We start from the raw sequence: 18,149 nt of genomic DNA, 5'->3' as shown, positions 1-18,149 counted from the left end.
TTTCTTTCTTTCTTTCTTTCTTTCTTTCTTTCTTTCTTTCTGCCTTCCTTCCTAAGGCAGCCACAAAGCCAAGGAGTTGAATTCATTTCTTTTTAAAGCACTGCATACGTGGAGATCTTTTTTGCACTTCTGTGAATTTATAAAGCTATAACATTTAGTGTATACCATTAACTTCGCTAACCCCCTTTCCTTCCTCTGCTTCCTTCCCCATCCCTTCCTTCTTCCTCCTTGGCCATCAATGCAGGGCTGTTCTTTATCATGCATACTGATTGTCCAGTTAGGAACATTTTATTTGTGTTGCATCTTTCAAACCTTTTCCTTTTCTTTGTTTATTTTAAACAACCAGCTGGGATGGGAATCAAAGAGTGTATTAGGTATCTGTGAAAGAAAAGTGAGGCTTGGCAAAGCCCTCCTCTACCAGGGAGCTAGCTGTCCTTGTCACCTTCAGCATAGTCCAAGTCAGTTGTGCAACCTCAGGGACAGGAATAGGTGACACTTGTTAAAGGGGAGATCCAGTTTCTCTGGGCAACCTCATTGGGGAGGGTGACAGATCTCAGTAACAAATTTATCAGGCAGCCTGGGATGGTCCACAGAGTGGGCAGTAAAGAGAAGATGCCACCTCAGGGGGGATTCTTAGTTAATTCAACCCATAAGAGTTCTTGCTAAATTCACCCTAGCTAGGTTCTTCCTGGGGAGACCTCCAGTAGCCTAACGACATGGTTAAGAAGGAAGGGCTCTAACGGAGGTTGTTATAGGAACATATGGCAGTTGTGGCTACATACAACGGACTTGCATGCATGTGCAAGCACATTGAAAGTTGGATGGGCTGGGTCAGCAGGAGTAAGAAGGGCATAGGTCAGGGTAAAGGTGGCAAATATAACATACATCATATTTTATTTTTAACGTAGACAAAACTGTCAGGGAATTACAGAGCACTCTTGGCTGGTCCTTTCTGCCACTAAGTTGACAGCCAAGGTGTTCTCATGCACAGCTTTGATGCAGCAGTGGATCTGGACCCTGTTGCATTCAAAGACCGGCGTGAATTCCTAAGTCTATCTCTTCGGTTCTTAGAGCAATGCAAGTCGGATGGTGGTGATAGCCAGGGGAAGGAGACACTCCCAAGTGACAGCCCAGGCTTAGCACTGCAGTTGACTTTGGTTTTCAGCTGCAGGTACTAGACACAGTCCTGCCCTTGGAATGGAAAGACAAAGCTCAGAGTCTGACTTTGTAGACATCTGTGCTGGTTGACACAATTAACAACTGTTTGTACTGCTGTTCACAGGCTCCAAGCAGAAAACCCCTTTTCTATTGTTTGCTCAACACCACCTTCAATCTGTATGTGTCTCATCTTAGGCTTCCTTAAGTCTGGTTGATTTAGAACCTTGCCTTCTAATGGGTTAATGACCTAAAAGCCTCAGGTGGACTGAGAAGCTCTGCATAGGAAAGCTGATTTAACTGATAACTGAAGTTCTGATCAGGAGACCCACAATACCAAGTGATATTGACTACTTCCAGACGGCAGGGAAACTGACCTGCAGAGGTGTCTTCCATCCCCAAAGTTCCTTCTTCCTTGTCCTATAAAACCTTAAGACCCCTCACTTTGGCTGAGATTCTGTGGCCCTTCAGTGTTCTGATTAAAGAGAAGTCGGCTTCTGGGGTCACCTGTCCGTTTTTTGTTATTTCCACGTAGCTGATATCAATGCCCAGTTAACCATCCTAGAACTTGTTTTCAGTTGTTGATCTTTCTGTTAAAATCTAGTCAGAATCATTTGGGTGATTAAAGCTCACTTGGGGGCATGGAAAACTTTCTAGTGAAGTCCATTTTATCCATTATAAGATTTCCTTCCTTCCTTCCTTCCTTCCTTCCTTCCTTCCTTCCTTCCTTCCTTCCTTCCCTTCTTTTTTTCTCCTCCTTGTAACCTTTCTCCTTCTTCTCCACTATCTCTATCCCTCCAAGCTTATTCCTTGAATGAGATAATAGATTCATTTTGTTCTATCCCTGCTTTCTTGGTTTTTGTCCCCTGTATGAGTTCCCTGGAACTGGGAGAAGGGCATCAAGTGTGAAGGAAGAAGGGCGAGCCTTGAGCTGGTTGGTGCTACTTGTGGCTTTCCTTTGGCCGCTCACTGGTCCTTTATACCATCCATGGATAGGCCCTCTAGCGAGCAATACCCAGATGCTGACCTCTTAAGTCTCTCTTTAAACCTTGCCCATGGTAGTTTGTTTCATAGTCTCTCAGGGCTGGAGTCTACTTGCCCAGTAAGAATCTCTCTTAGGCTTCCATCAATCAAGACAAATAGCAGATCTCCTTGTGGACTTGCCTTGTAGGTGGGAGGCCCATACATCCCTGCAAGGCCATGTTCTGGGAGGATGAACAGAAACTGCTGCCAGGCAGATGGCTCAGTTGGTTAAGTACTCAACATGCAAGCATGAGGATTTAAGTTTGGACTCCCCAGCACCCATATAAAAAGCTAGGTATGGCAGGATGCACCTACAATCTTAGTAGCTGGCCAGAAAAATCAAGTTGATCCATGAGGTCTATGTTTGGGAAGAGAGACTGTCTCAAAAAATAAGGTGGAGAAGCTATTGAGAAAGACACCCAGCACTCACCCCTGGCCTCCATGTGTGTGTGCATCCCCACATGTGTACTAATACAGACACACACACACACACACACACCTACATACATACACACACACACACACACACACANGAAGAAGAAGAAGAAGAAGAAGAAGAAGAAGAAGAAGAAGAAGAAGAAGAAGAAGAAGAAGAAGAAGAAGAAGAAGAAGAAGAAGAAGAAGCAGCCAAACTTCCAGCCTTCAGGGAGCAATCACAACCGCTGTTATAAAAGGGGCAATTCTCCAGGTCCCTTCTACATCTTCAATCTGTATGGCCCACGAACCCAATTGCATCTGGGTGATCTGATGAGTATCTTAGACTCAGCAAGCCTCTAATCAAAGACTGAAACCTCAGTGCCCCACCCCCACTTGTAAAAACCCCAATTGCAGAGAGGAAAGTCTTAACTTGTCCTCTTCCACACTGAGAGCTGGTCTGTCTATACTTATGTGTATGAGTGGGTCAGAGGGTCCAAACAGAATATGGACGACATCACTTAGCAAGGCCTATAGCTCTTAGGAATGCAGGGGTGATTGTAGCCTGCTGTCCTTAGCTCTAGCTGACTTTTTGAGGAAAAAAAAGCATGTATATAATAATCTCACAGTAGAAGCACAAGTAACACTTTTTGTTTTCATATGTAAAGTGACAGTATTCAAAGCTCTTAGAGTTCCTGCATAGATGAAATGGGGAGATGTATGTGGAAGGCTAGTTACTCTTTCCTTTGTTTCCCTCTCTCTTCTGTTTCCTCTCTCCTTCCTGTTTCTCCTATCTTCCAAGGTTCCTAGGATGAGGGAAGACCTGATGGAGGCAGATGGAAATCAGAACTTTCTGAGAAAGAACAGCAATGGAAAAGGATTGCCCATTTCATTTATGCAAAAGGTGGAGCCACAGGAGGGAGATCTGGAACATTCCCAGCCTCTTGGATGCCTTGGCTCAGTCTGCTGCTGGGGGCTGCTCTGCACTCCTGGTATGCACACTCTAAGTGGATTCCCTGGCACAATGGGGATTGCCCTGCCAGGCCCATCCCTGCAGGAAAGGTCTGCTAAATGACTGCAACCTCAGTACTTGGTTCTTCAGTGAGCTTTCAGTTTATAGCTTGTGTGGGAGGGAGGGGGGAGCCCTGGGAGCAGGGCCTGCACATCCTCTCATCCTCTGGTTGCCTGCAGTGCTCTCCGTGATGGATGATAGTTTGGGGTGTAATAACTGCTGTGATGGATCACAGAGGAGTATGAAAATTCATAAGGAAATGTTAGGTTGTATTTTATGGGGCTCTGTTTCTGTGAATGTGTGTGTGTGTGTGTGTGTGTGAGAGAGAGAGAGAGAGAGAGAGAGAGAGAGAGAGAGAGAGAGGCAGAGTAGAGAGACAGAGACAGAGACTCAGAGACAGAGGCACATAGACAGAGACACAGAAACCAAGAAACAGATGAAAGACACAGAGAGAGAGAGACAGAGAGACAGATGAAAGACACCACACACACACACACACACACACACACACACACACAGAGAGAGAGAGAGAGAGAGAGAGAGAGAGAGAGAGAGAGAGAGAGAGTCATGTCAGTGATTTCATAGAGCTATGCCATTTTCTATTTGCTCCATCGTTCATGCACAAATCCAAGGGAGACAGATGCTTGCCCTCCAGTGCATGGATGCGGATGCATGGGTGACTTGCCAATAGGCCCTCTCACTGCCTTTGAGCCTTTGTCTCTTCTGTTCACGGTATAGCTTCAGCTGTCCCAAGGAGTATCTTTGAGTTTGGCTTGAGCACTCTCTGCCTTCATATATTACAGATTTAGCCACATCTGGGAGTTTTTAGATTCCAAAGATGCTGGATACAACCTCCATGGGAGTAGTTTTAGCCTTGGAATCTTCAAGAATAAGCAAGAGAATAAGGGCAAAGACCAGTAACATTTGCGTTTGTTTCCTCTAAGAGAACAAATTATCAGTGGGTTATAGAAATATGGCAAGAATTTCTTTTTTAGTTTTATCTCTCCAAGTTGAATGGCATCAAATTCTTTTTAAAATGCTTTTATATTGTTCTATACAGTATTGTAATATTGTACTTGCTTGAGCTTATCTTGGCAGCTCATCTTCTGTTTAAACAGACATCTTAGGGTGGTCTGAAAAAACAAACAAACAAACAAACAAACAAAACAAAATGGCAGATGTGATGTAACATTCACTCCAGGTCTGCATCGGTCCCTCCTGTGATTATGGTGGAAACCTCTATTCTGTCCCCTGCCCCCAAAGCGAACAGATTGGACAAGAAACCTGCCACAGAAAGGCTCTGTAGTTTCAGGAAATGGGTTGAGGCTGTACCTTTTGTGAGAAGCTGTAGGCGTGCCAAGAGCCATGTAGTTCTGGGCTTATGTGTGTGAGCCACTTGTCCTTACAGCCAGGCTTGTAGAAAAGATAGTCTGCCCTAGAAGGGCTTGTTAGTACTTGTTGGACCATGATTCCCCGTTTCATAGTTATCTTGAGGAAACTGCTTACTTCGTCGTTGTACATGAATTTGGTCTTGTCTGTGCTTCCAAGTGTACTGTCAGCATCTTCAGTCAATTACTCGGGACTGGCTTCTAGGACCAGCTCCCCCGAGTTTCCCATGCACCAAGCAGGCATGAGATAAAGGATCTGGCAAAGGGGTGGGCACTTGGCAGAACTTCCAGCCGTGTTCATCTCTACAGCAGGAGAGGATGTTCAGGTGTTTGCTCCTCTTAAAAGCAGCAGTCAGGTCAACATTGGCACGAGAAAGGAGAAAAGATATTTGCTTGCCAATCTCTTATTTTTCATTTAGAACTTTCAAAGTAAGATTTCAACGTTTGCTGAGGTCTCTGAGGGCTATGAAGGGGCTCCTGCCAGGGATACTGCTGCTCTGTGAGGCAGGAGGGGGCAGATCTTTAACCAGCTCCTTCGACTTCTTTCTTTTTTCTCGGTTTCCTTGACTCCACACAGGGGTCTATGTAGGAAGCAAAGGTAAAAAGGCCCCCTATCCCCACTCCTTTGACTTAGGCAGAAAATCAAGTTTGTTGTTCCCTGCTGGGCTGTGGGAGCACACTGCTGCTGCTGACAGCTCGCCAGAATGTTGTGGAGAGTTTGACAGAAGAAAAGGAAGGGGGAGAGAGCTTGAGAGAGTTGTCATTTCCTGCTGCTAAATGAGTGCTGGGGTTGTTAGGCACCTGTAGTTACTTTTTGCGTGGGGTCAGTTGACAGTTAATGATGATCAGGATGCTATTCTGGCTAGTTTGTCAACTTGACACAAACTAGTGTCATTGAAGAGGTGGGGACCTCAACTGAGGAAATGCTTCCAGAAGATCAGGCAGTAAGCAAGCCTGGAAGGTATTTTTAAAATTAGTGATTGATGGGGAGGAGCTCAGCTCCTTGTGGGTTGGGTCATCCCTAGATTGGTGGTCCTGGGTGCTATAAGAAAGCAGGCTGAGACAGGGACACGGAGCTCGCTGTCCCGCTCTTCGCCGATCATGCTGTCCTGGGTGGTGCTTTCTGCCGCCGCCACAGCGGCCCCGTGTCTGAAGAACGCAGCCGCCCTAGGTCCAGGGGTATTACAGGCAACAAGGGTCTTTCACACAGGACAGCCTCGCCTTGCCCCTCTACCACCTCTTCCTGAATATGGAGGAAAAGTACATCTTGGGCTGATTCCTGAGGAATTTTTCCAGTTCCTTTACCCTAAGACTGGTGTAACAGGACCCTATGTGCTTGGAACTGGACTTGGCTTGTATTTCCTATCCAAAGAAATATATGTGATTACCCTAGAGACCTTCTCTACCATATCAGTAGTAGGGCTGATTGTCTATGTGATTAAGAAATATGGCGCCTCTTTTGGAGAATTTATTGACAAACTTAATGAGGAAAAAATTGCTCAACTAGAAGAAGTAAAGCAGTCGAGCATGAAACAAATCCAGGATGCAATCAACATGGAGAAGGCACAGCAGGCACTGGTTCAGAAGCGCCATTACCTCTTCGATGTTCAGAGGAATAATATTGCCCTGGTCTTGGAGGTCACTTACCGGGAACGGCTACATAAAGCATATAAGGAGGTAAAGAATCGCCTGGACTACCATATCTCTGTACAGAACATGATGCGTCGCAAGGAGGAAGAGCACATGATAGACTGGGTGGAGAAGCATGTGGTGAAGAGCATTTCTGTACAGCAGGAAAAGGAGACCATTGCCAAGTGCATTGAAGATCTAAAGCTGCTTGCAAAGAAGGCTCAAGCTCAGCCAGTTATGTGAATGTGTCTTTCTCAGTTGTGATAGCCAGAGAGAGTTACATGGGAACTAGTCTATATGAAGAACTCTTTCTGTATTGCTATCTATTGAAATTATAGTGTACCTTTTCCTAAGAAATGATCAAGGTCCACTTAGTGGCTTAACCCTATTGGCCAGTAAGGTATTTCTGATCCTTGCTCTGTATGCGGAGTTGTCTGATCACATTTGAATAAGCAATTTGCAGCAACTTGCTGCCCAACTGAGATTACCAAGTTATAGTTTAAGCTTGTAATTAATTAAAGCATCTTGCAATAAAATGTTTGAAACAGAAAAAAAAAAAAAAAAAAAAAAAAAAGCAAGCTGAGCAAACCAGAGGGAGAAAGCCAGTAAGCAAGACTCCTTTATGACCTCTGCATCAGCTCCTGCCTCCAGGTTCCTGTTTCGTTCCTGTTCTGACATCTTTTGATGGTGAACTGTGGTGTGGAAGAGTAAGCCAAATAAACCGTTCTTCCTCAAGTTGCTTTGGTTATGGTGTTTTACACAACAATAGTAACCTTGACCAAGGATGATAGGCACTGTTCACTGAGTACACACCCTTACCGATGAATTATCCGTGTACTGCCTTTAGATGTTATGGGACTTCTACAAGGAAAATTTGTTTATGCCCACTTGATAGATGAGGAAGCCAAGCTTCCACAAGCACCATTCAAGGCAGGTGAGCATCCACGTCCTGAGGATGTCTGTGCTCTCATTTCTACAGCATGGAGGTATGCTAGGTGTGGCCCAAAGGAAGAGTACAGGTGGAATTAAGTTTGACAATCAACTGTTCTAAAAGAAGATCATCCTGGGTTATGACTGAGCCCACTAAGGCGAGCACTTAAAAGCAGGTTGCAGGATTCAGGTGGATAGTAACGGACAAAGTAATGCATTATGAGAAGGACTCAGCTGGTCATCGACAGCTTCATGGAGCAGAAGTCCATGGGTTAAGAAATGTGGGTGGCTTCAAGCAGCTGGAGCCGGCAAGGAAACTGTTTCTTCCTTAGAGCCTCCAGAGTACATATAAGCCACCATCTTGGTTTTAGTTTGGAGTGACCCATGTCTGGTTTGTGACCTACAAGATAATACGTGTGTGTTGCCATAAGGTAGTCATTTGTGCTAATTTGTTGTTAGCAATAGGCAACTAATGAAGCCTCTGTGGGGAAGAGATAGAACCAAAACAGAATCTGAAGTCCGTCTTCTCTCCCAACTTCTGTAAGTTGCTAAACACATAAAGATGCCACAGGAAAAAGCCTGCTCAGTCTCCTTGGTGAGCTTCCTTCCTCCTCCCCTTCCCTGCTTTCTGTTATGCTCAGTTTATACGCTTCTTCTCTCCCCTCTGCTTTTCCTTAAATTAACAGATTCTTGCTGGAAAAGAAATTGATTCTTCACTCTAAAGTAGGTCATTATAACACAGGTTTTAAATCATTTGGTCCCCCACTTGTGAAATATAGACTTCACTTTAATCTTCTGTGCATTACCAGCATTAAAAAAAAAAAAGAGGCCCATAATTTGTGAAAAATGGAGTTTTCCCCCCACCATCAGTCACCAGGACAGATGCATGCATTTCTCACCCTCTGAGTCATACCTGGAAGGCAGCAGGAGATATGTTCTTCATCCACACAGGCAGCGGGGCTTCATTCTGAATCCACACCGAGGAGACCAAGGTCAGAAACTTAACAAAACAGTGGGTCCAAGAAGCCACTGGCTCTTCTCTTCCCACCATTTCTTTCAATCTTCAGTTCTCCTTCTCAGAACACTTTATATTGAAGTGACTTTTGTAATTTTCTAAAACCTTTCAAATCGATTTTAAAAAACATGCCCGAGTTAAGTTTGTCTGATCGGTAAAATGTTGGCACAGTCAGAATTTGTATTATGTTCTCTTTTATTTGCCCCAGGATGCTTGACTGTGGTTCTCGGATTCATTAGGATTGCTGTGTCACTTCAGAAGATCAGCCCCAGAGCAAGGTGGACCTGTTCTGATATGGGACTCATGAGAAGTCGGATACTGTAAAGAGCACAAGTCATTATGGTGAACTCTAAATCCCCAGCGTTTAGTGGTGTGAATAAAAGCCTTTCACAACGATTGTTTAATACAATCCCTGTCATTCTTCATTTTCCTCCCATACACTGTGGGTAGGTGCTGAGACCATGATGTGTATTCTATGAACTTTGCTTCTAGCACAACACAACTGATACATAACTTCATATACGTGTTGGAATCTTGCACATCTAGCTTCAAATTCTTATTCAGGAACACGCCTTTGCATGGCCCTTGTCTAGTTACTTTTGATTCACATTTGGTTCATTTATAGAAACCAACAGTGCTATAAGAAGTAAACAGGACAGGGCACTTAAGTCATCCGGAAAAATCTTATCATTGCCCATAGTAGATGCACAATTATAAGACAGTAGGATGTGGCCACTGCACACATCAACTCACAGCAGCTGTGGATTCCTGAACGCCACCTGCAAAAGAACCAGCCAGTCAAAACTCCATTCTGAATGGGAGAGGCACTCAGATTTTCTTGAATGGACTGAGTTACCATATGTAAATGTGTTGAGACTGGGAACTAGTCTGCATGGAATACTGTTCATATGCAGCAGTGAATTATCTCACTTCGTACACTCCTCCCTTCTTTGTGTATGTTGTATATGTGGGTGGGGGCACAGGTTAGTTTCCCCATTGTTATCTGTTTTTGGAGATAAGGTCTCTTTGATTTGCTAGGATGGCTGGTCAGCCCCTGGAATCTTTCACTTTTCATAGTGCTGGCTTCTTATCAGGGTGACATCTCCCAGCCAGCCCCACTTCCCCTCCCCTCCTTCTCATTTCAGTTAGTTAGCTCTCCTTTTCTGATTTTATTATCATACCTGGAAGGGAAAAGTTAGTAGTCCTATGGATTTTTTTTCCAGAATGCTTCCATGTGTTTTAAAATGTAACTCAAGTGAGCAAAGACCCTAAGCCAGTTCTCCATCCTCATATTTTCTTGAGGTCCAAAGAGAAGGGAACTATAATTTCGAAGAGCCACATCCAGAGCTAATGGAAGTATGACTGCCTAAAGCAGGAAAAGTAGTTCCCATTCTGCTGGATGCAACCCAACGTTTGTAACAAATATAACTGCTGTGGCTTTGCATGTTAAACAACAACATCTTTGTTTGATAAACCACACATACATATGCTTAGCTATCTAAGCAGCAGCATTGCAATATGGTGTCAGAAATTACAGCCAGCTCTTGATTTCACTGCAAAGAAAAATTTTGCATAACCTAAAACTGCACTTATGTTAGAGATTGGATTGTCAGATATAATTTTAATTTTTTGGTCCCTTCCTCCTTATGTCCCTTATGACAGTCTCCTTTTTTTATGCTCTAAGCATCCTTCTTTGTTAGAAATGACAGACTTGTGTTGCTAAGCTAAAACCCTCCACCCAGTTTCGGTACCCTTTCACACAGGGGCTGAAGTGAGCATAGAGTTGGTTTCTCTTTCCTGCCAGCTTCCTTTTTCCATCAATATCACAGCATGCTTAGAGGTTTAAAATTAAGCTAGGTTTGATTTATCCAATCACAAAAATCATCTAAAAAAATGTCGGAGCAGGTGAAAAACACTCTCCTCTACATGGTCGGTTCCCTCTGAAATGTCCAGATGAAATTAGAGCTGAGAACAAGCGTGAAGAATCATAGAATAAGATGCAATCATTTTCTCCCAGTTTCATGTGCCTAAACTCAGTATACCCTTGACCAATGTAAAGCTGTGCTCCCTAGTAGCCAGAGGGCCAGAGCTTTCAAAGTGGCTTCTATTTACCCGGAGTTCTACCTTGTCAATCCCCAGGTGGGAAGACTTCCCTCATATACAAGGCTGAAGTGTGGAGAAGGTTCATTCTTGAATAAAAACAAAGGATAGAATGAGGCTGATGAAATCTAATGACTCAGCTTCGGGTAGCTTCATGCCAAGGCCATGGCAACGTGTGTGGCATTATACTTCAGTGATTTGATGAAGCTTATGGTCTTGTAGCTCATACTGTTCTGCAAGGAGGAATTTGGAGTCTGCTCTTCATTTTAGAGAGAAGATGACCTGAGGGCCCCTGGGATATCAACATCTGCTGGGGTTATTGTTCACTTTTACAGATGGCAGGAACTCAAGTATTCTCTCTTCCTCTTCTCTCTACAATTTGCTTCTACTAAGGGCGATTGAGGATTTAGGCTCGTCTCTTCATCTCCAGGGAGGACAAGATGTGATGAGCAAATTCCAGGCACCAAAGTGTCCACAGTGCTACAGGAGGACCTACCTTGGCTGTCTTAGTTACTTTGCTATTGCTGTGCTAAGGCACCAGGACCAAGGCAACTTATAGAAGAAAGAGTTCATTGGGCTAACCATTTCAGAGGAAGACCCTATGGCCATCACACTGGAGAACATGGCAGTAGGTAGTTTGTAAGGTAGGCACAGCACCGGAGCAGTAGCTGAGAGACAACAAGCGCAAGGCAGAGGGAGAGAGCTCATGGGAGTTTCGTGGGTTTTTGAAACCTCACACCTCTGCCAACAAGGCTATACCTAGTCCTTCCCGAATAGTTGCAATACATGAGAACCAAGTATCTAGACATATGAACCTTCCTTATGGGGTACATTCTCATTCAAATCAACACATTAACCCTTTTCTTTCTATGTGCTTGGGGAAACGAGAGTGTATCTCTCTAAAGCTCTGAGATATTGCTGCCCAACTCAGAGACCAAATACTGCATCTTATACCAACCTCTTTATACATAGTGGAAACCAGGAAATTGTTGATTGCTCATTATCCCTGGATGGGGGAGACACACAGAGAATCAGATGCATACACAAAAGCACACAGACCCATGTCCAAGCATGTAGGGAATACATTGAGCTATACCATTTCAATAGCAGGGGCTATTAGTGAAGTTCCAGTTTGAGTTCAGAGGAGAGCAGACCCAGCCATCTAGTCCAGTTCTTTAGAGTCCACACTGGGACCTCTGACCCCACCCTGAGATTCAGCCCCAGACACCAGTGTTTATTTTTGAGCAGCACGTGTGATGCTGCATCTTTCCAAAGAGGAATGATGTTTGCTAGATTGGATAGTTAGGGAGATTAGTTCTGCCTTCCAGTTCCTATCTGTGTTGGTTACTATCTCATTTTACTAATGCATGCGCCAATTGTGCTGCTTGAATATTTTGAATTATAACATCCAAAAAAAAAAAAAAAAAAACCTGTGCAACCAAGGCTTTATGTCAAGGACTATTTAGAGAGCTCTACATGTAACTTACTCCTCCCTCACAGTGAACCTTTGATATAAAATATTGCTATCATGATGTAACAGCTAAGAGTACTGGGTCAGGAAGGGGTTATATGGTATTTTCAAAGCCACACAGCACTCACTATATGACACCATCGATCAGGGGAGTGATACTGGATTAGGATATGCATTTGGCAGGTTCCTTGGTGGATGGTATGGTACTTGTTACTTGTTACTTTTCCTTTTGCTGTGACAGAATACTTGGCAAAAGCCACCCAAGGAAAGATGGTTTTATTTTGGCTCAGAGTTTGAGGGCACAGTCTACCATGGTGGAGAAGTCATGGCAGCAGGACTGGAGGAAGCTAGCCATAATGTATGCACAGCCAGAAAGCAGAGAGATGCATGCTGCTACTTGAGTACCCTTTTCCCTTCAGTCTAGGATCCAAGCCCATAGAATGCACATTCACAATTAAGATAGATCTTCGCACTGACGCCAGTCTAGGAACTCTCTCACAGGCATGCCCAGAGGTTTGCCACAGACGAGGTTCCAGACTCTGTCAAGTTAGCAATCTGTATTGACCATAAGGGGTACCTATTAAGTTGTTGCTCTCAACAGTAGTTATATTTGTATAGGGAACTTAAATGATAGGTTCGTTGCATAACAAACTTGAGGAATCGTATCCATGCATCAGTGTAGGGTACTGGTCTGATGATGCTGTTATGTATTCAAATGATAAATACCGACCCCAAGACCTGGTTGCTCTCAAGGAGGAGATTCTCAGACACAGGAAGTGATACTAAGTAACCTTGCTCCCCAAGTTCAATAAAAGGCTAAAGCCTGTGATTGGACAATAGATAGAGGTGGGAGTGTTTGTAGTTTCCTGGCTGGAGGTCACAGGTGGAGAAAGAGGAAGAGGTGACCAAGGGTGGAGAAAGCTGCCATTCGAGGAGATGGACCGTGAGCAGATGGCCAGGAGAAATATCAAGTAATAAAGAACATATGGCTGGGATGTAACTTAAACTATTCCCCAAACCTGCCCAATCTAGGCTTACAGTTTGTAAATAAAATACCTGCATTGTGTGTACCAAGCGGAAAGTCACTAGAAGGTGAGAAAGAAGGCATGCTATATAGGCTCAGTTATGGGCTGTGTTATCTTCTCAGAGGTTATACATAGCTCACTTACTGTGGCATGTGGAATCCTTCTATTGAAAATGAAAGATTTATCCAATTACAGATCCTAGAATGTCATATGAAAGAGAATTTTAGAGATGATTCAAATTGTGTGACCTAAAGGGCACATGGAGAAACTCATGTCTCAATTTTGGATACTGGAAATGTTTTTATTAGTTATTAAATTTGAAAAAGTGAGATCCATGTAATTTCTGTATCTGCAATTTACTTGGAAGGACAAAAGGGTCTGGGGACATGGTATCCATTCTCCTTCTATGGGCACCTTCACTGGGCTGCATCTCTTGTCTTAGAGGAGACATTTAAGATCCATTTCCAAAGGCTTGGCCATTTTCTGTTACCTTCTTATTCATATGACTGCCTGTCCCTGTCAGCATTGTGTACTTCCTACCGAGTTTGACAAATGTACACATGGAGTGGTGGCTGGTGAGAGACAGACTGTCTTTTATTTTTGAGTTGTTGTGTGAGTCTCTTCACAGTCATGTGACCGTTTTCATATATAATCTTTATGTCACAAAGCAGCCGCTGGTGTTTATGAATTGAGTCATCTGGGCTTTGGTGGTGTTATGGCTTAAATGTGCTAAAATCCATACTGTGATGCCCTTATATCCAGTACGATGGCATCAGGAGGCAAGGCTTTTGGCAGGTGACTGGATCTTGAAGTAGACTCTTGTGAATGTAGTTATTGCCCCAATATGAGAGAACTGCCTTCTCCACCAAGAGCAAGGTGCTATATATGAACCAGGCTTCAGATTTACTGACACATTGATATTGGACTTGAAAGCCTGCAGAATCAGGGGAAGTATATCTCTGTTGTTCGCCATTCAGAAAATGTTATTTTCTTAGGCATCCCAAATAGACTAAGGTGTGCATAGCATGATGACGTAATACTGCCCTTCTCAGGTGGCTTAGACTCAAAAGCCACAGGAGACATAGCTCCCGTCCCACTTCACTGCTCACAAAGCTGTGAGGTGATTGCGGTGGCGGGTGCCTTGGACCCTGAACTACTGCTATGAGGAATGACATGGGGGTGGGGGATCTCCAGTGGGAATAAGGACTATCCTTGAGAAGATATTGCTGTGACCTCTGCCACTGTTCTGGCTACTTCTGTTAGGATTATTCAGCCTTGGTTATAGACTGGATTCCAGCCAGATAAGTCCTAAGAGATCTTTGACTCTTTCAGCAAGTCCACCTCCGTTGTCTCTTCAGTCCGTGCACACGCACGGTTCATTTTGGGTATTTCATCCTCTTTCCCATTTCTAACCCTGAACCCTTCTCTTTGATGGCAATGGTCTTTGCCAGCATCACTTGATAAACTAAATAAATTTAATAAACTAAATAAACGCATGCTGAGGAAAAGAGGCCTCGAGTAAAGTGCTTGCTGCAGAAGGAGGAAGGGTCCGCTTTGGATCCAGCACCCGTGTAAGTGTAAATGTAAAAATCTGAAGGTGGCAGAACTCACCTGTAATGCCAGAGTGTGGGTGGAGGTGACAACAGAGAATCCCCATAGCAGCCACCCATGTAAAATGCTGAAGGTGGCAGTACTCACCTGCAACACCAGAGTGCAGAGGTGACAACAGAGAAGCCTCACAGCAGCCATCAGAACGCTCCAGGTTCAGTTAGTGAAGCGATAGAGAAGACACTAGACATTGGGTTTAACCTCTGGTCTCTACATGCACAGGTACACACACATGAACACACACATATGTGCAGCAGCAACAGCAACAACACACGCACAATTTTCTTTGGTTCAATTGCAAAGAAAGAAGCACAAACACAAAACAAAACCTTCATTGTTATATTACTATAGAAGATGTTTAGAGTCTGATGGATCTGATTTTCCTCTTCATTCTCACTTTTCTAACTTTGAGGCAAGTTGTTGACCTGTCTGCATGTCTTTCAAGATCTGTAAAATGGGAATAACTGGTTTGCAGAGGAGCTCTGAAGAATAAATGGATAGCTGTGAAGTGTTTCCCACAGTCCCTAGCTATGAAGTATTTCTCACAGTCCCTGGCATCTCAATGGCTAACGTGGCTAAAGGGCCATTTTAGCATGCTGTCTGTTCTGGCTTTGTTTGGGAGCTGAGTGAGGCCCGTTATGGATTGAAAATGTGTAGGAACTGTGAGGAATTCTCTTAGAAACCCAATGGGGTGGGTGCCTAATATGGACAAAATACCTCTAGCATTCACTCTGGTCATTGGAGAAAGGGACCAGGGAGGAGGGACTGATCATATGGTGACCATAGAAGAGGATAGAACTTGGACTGCTAGTAAGAAAAGGTAAACAATGCCCTTCTCTTCTCTGTCCTCAGAAGGCCAGTAACTCCACAGCCCGGACACTCAATAACTACTGCTGACTGACAGGCCATGGAATGTTATAGAAAGTTTACAGGGCAGGGAATATAATATTAATATCCATGCAATGTTTTTATGTTTTAATTTTGGTAGAGTAAGTCTGAAGCCTGGGGCAAAAGCTACTATTTTCATTTGCTTCACCTGAAGTTATATTGGCAGAGGCCCTCGGGGTAAAGAAGAAAAGGATTAGGTTTGGGAATGGGAAAGGATATGAAGGAGTTGTAATAAAATATATAAGTGCCGGAGCTTGAGGAATAAACACGGATGGATTTCAGTCAGAGAAGAGAAGGATCTGGCATAAAGACATTTTGAAGGAAAAATAATACACCCATAGGGTAGGCTCTGCTGAATGGAAGAGAGAATGTGAGAAGTAATGAAAAACTTTTAATATCAGGGAACTCCCTAAGAGGTATGTGGATATTGTTGCTTTACATTGATTGAGGACCCACTCTGTATGGGCCTGCCATCTGCTTGCAAAGCCAATGTATGAAAATGTGCTTCAGTGAAAGGATAAAGCTGTTATGGATAAGAATGTGTATATGTATATGTATATGTATATATATGTTTCTATGGTGGGCATGTTGTACATGTGTATGCAAGAAATGAATAAAGGAGACAGCTAACGTAATAAAATCATTTGTAAGTTAGCTGAAGCAAAGGCTAGTGTTTGAAATGTACTAATCCTAACCTCATCCAAAGGAAGTGAGATGAGAGTTCTAAAAAAAAAAAAAAAAAAAAAAAAGGATTCACCTTACTGTGATGAGAGTCTAGACGTACTCTTTAAAATGGATCTATGGAGGGCCCTCTGCTACTATCTGATCCCTGTTAATGTCTTGGTTTTGACAGCTTTTTCCTGCAACTTTAATGAAAACTTTCTTTGACAATTTCCCACACATGTATATATAGAACATGCTAATGTCACCCTCTCCACTTTGATCTTCCTCCTACACCTATTTTCTGGTCTCTCACATACATCTTTTTGTTTTTGTCATCTGACTCATTGAGTTTAACCTGGGCCAGTGTTGTGACCCTGTGTTTGGGCCACTACATCATGGTGGGTTCATCAGTGGGGACATAACTGAAGACAGTCAGTGACTGTCTCTCTTCTAGAACCCATCAGTAGGGATGGATGGGGCCGGATAACCCATCTCTGATCCATGATTGACTGTTGACAGACTTATTCTTGCACAGGCCGATTGCAGGCATCCACAGCGGCTGTGGGTTCTTTATTGCATTGCTTGGGGGGATTCCCAGTAGAGAGTATTTCACAGCATTCTTCTCCCTGTGTTTCATCCTTTGCTTTCTTTTCAGTGTCCCTTTTACAGGGTCCCTGAGCCTTAGAGGGGGTGGTATAAATGTCCTGTCCAGGTGTGAGCATTGGGTCTGAGCACTCAACCATCACTTATTCTCGGACAGCCATGCATCTCTGTATTCACCGCCATTTCCTGCAAAGAAGAGCTTGTCTGATTAGAGTTGAGAGTAGCATTGTCTATGGAGATAAACATAATATATAGAAGCAACTTGGTGCTATTAAAGCTATACTCTGGTTACTACCTAAGGTCAGTTATGCATTTTTTTGCAGTATTACATAACAGCGGATATGACAGTTGTGAGTGGAACATGGTATAAAAATGAAACTCGACTTGCCAATCATGGTACCCTGTGCCCAATGATGGAAAATTATCGCCACAACAATCTCAAAGCCTGGAATATTAGATAGCAAGAGGCTACTGAGGAAAGAACTAGGGGCAGACGAATTGCTTTGAGAGCTCAGAACTTGGAGGGAGAGTGTTTTCTGTGAGACTATCTGGTTTTGAACCATCAGCACCTACCACAGGGAAGTCTTTCCTCAAGTGGACATTGGGTTGCTCTTATAGCTTTAGTTTCTATATTCTTCCTTTTGGAATGTTTTAGAGCCTCTAGGTCCATGCTGTTTTGAATTTTAAGAATATTACAGAATAAGTGTACTCGATGTATTTACAGTTGTTGAAATAACTTTTTGACTCATAGTAGAAACCTTCTTTTTGTCAATTAATTGCTCAAGTCTTGTCACTCTCTGCACCTCGTCAAGGTGAGCTGGGTTTCCGTGATGGTTACTGAACTGATTTACGTTAATATTATTTAAGTAGCTTTGCAGAATTTTTGAGGGCTCAGTGATAATGTCATTATGGAGCAGAGCTGTGCCAGGGTCTAGTTAAGCAGTTTCCTTTGAATGAAAAGCCTCTGTTGGTTGTTGGTTTTGATACTCTAAGAGCACTGTTTTGAACAGTTTCTCACATCAGCTGGAGCCGTTGCTTTTGTTCTTTTTTCTGCTCGGGAAGGTCTATTTGTGAGTAGCTGTGTGACTCCGTTATGATTTCCAGACCATTCTTTGACTGTCCCACTGCCTATCAAGTCATCTCCCCATACTCCATCTAACACTCCAAGACAGTCTCATCAAGAACCTCTAGCCTTTCCTGTTCCTTTCCTCTCCCTCATGCTCTC

At 43.5% G+C, this 18,149-nt stretch overlaps 1 pseudogene across 1 annotated transcript; it reads left to right on the top strand.

Moving 5' to 3' along the window:
* Nucleotides 1-6,063: 6,063 nt before the first annotated feature.
* Nucleotides 6,064-7,091, top strand: LOC110330995 (annotated as a pseudogene). Its single transcript, XR_002380978.2, has one exon. The product of XR_002380978.2 is annotated as an ATP synthase F(0) complex subunit B1, mitochondrial pseudogene (transcript).
* The last annotated feature ends 11,058 nt before the right edge of the window (nucleotides 7,092-18,149 follow it).

This window comes from Mus pahari, chromosome 1 (assembly GCF_900095145.1).
Source record: "Mus pahari chromosome 1, PAHARI_EIJ_v1.1, whole genome shotgun sequence".
Classification (NCBI taxonomy): Eukaryota; Metazoa; Chordata; class Mammalia; order Rodentia; family Muridae; genus Mus; species Mus pahari.
The sequence above is the reverse complement of the archived record's forward strand: the minus strand, read 5'-3'. Positions and strand labels throughout refer to the sequence as shown.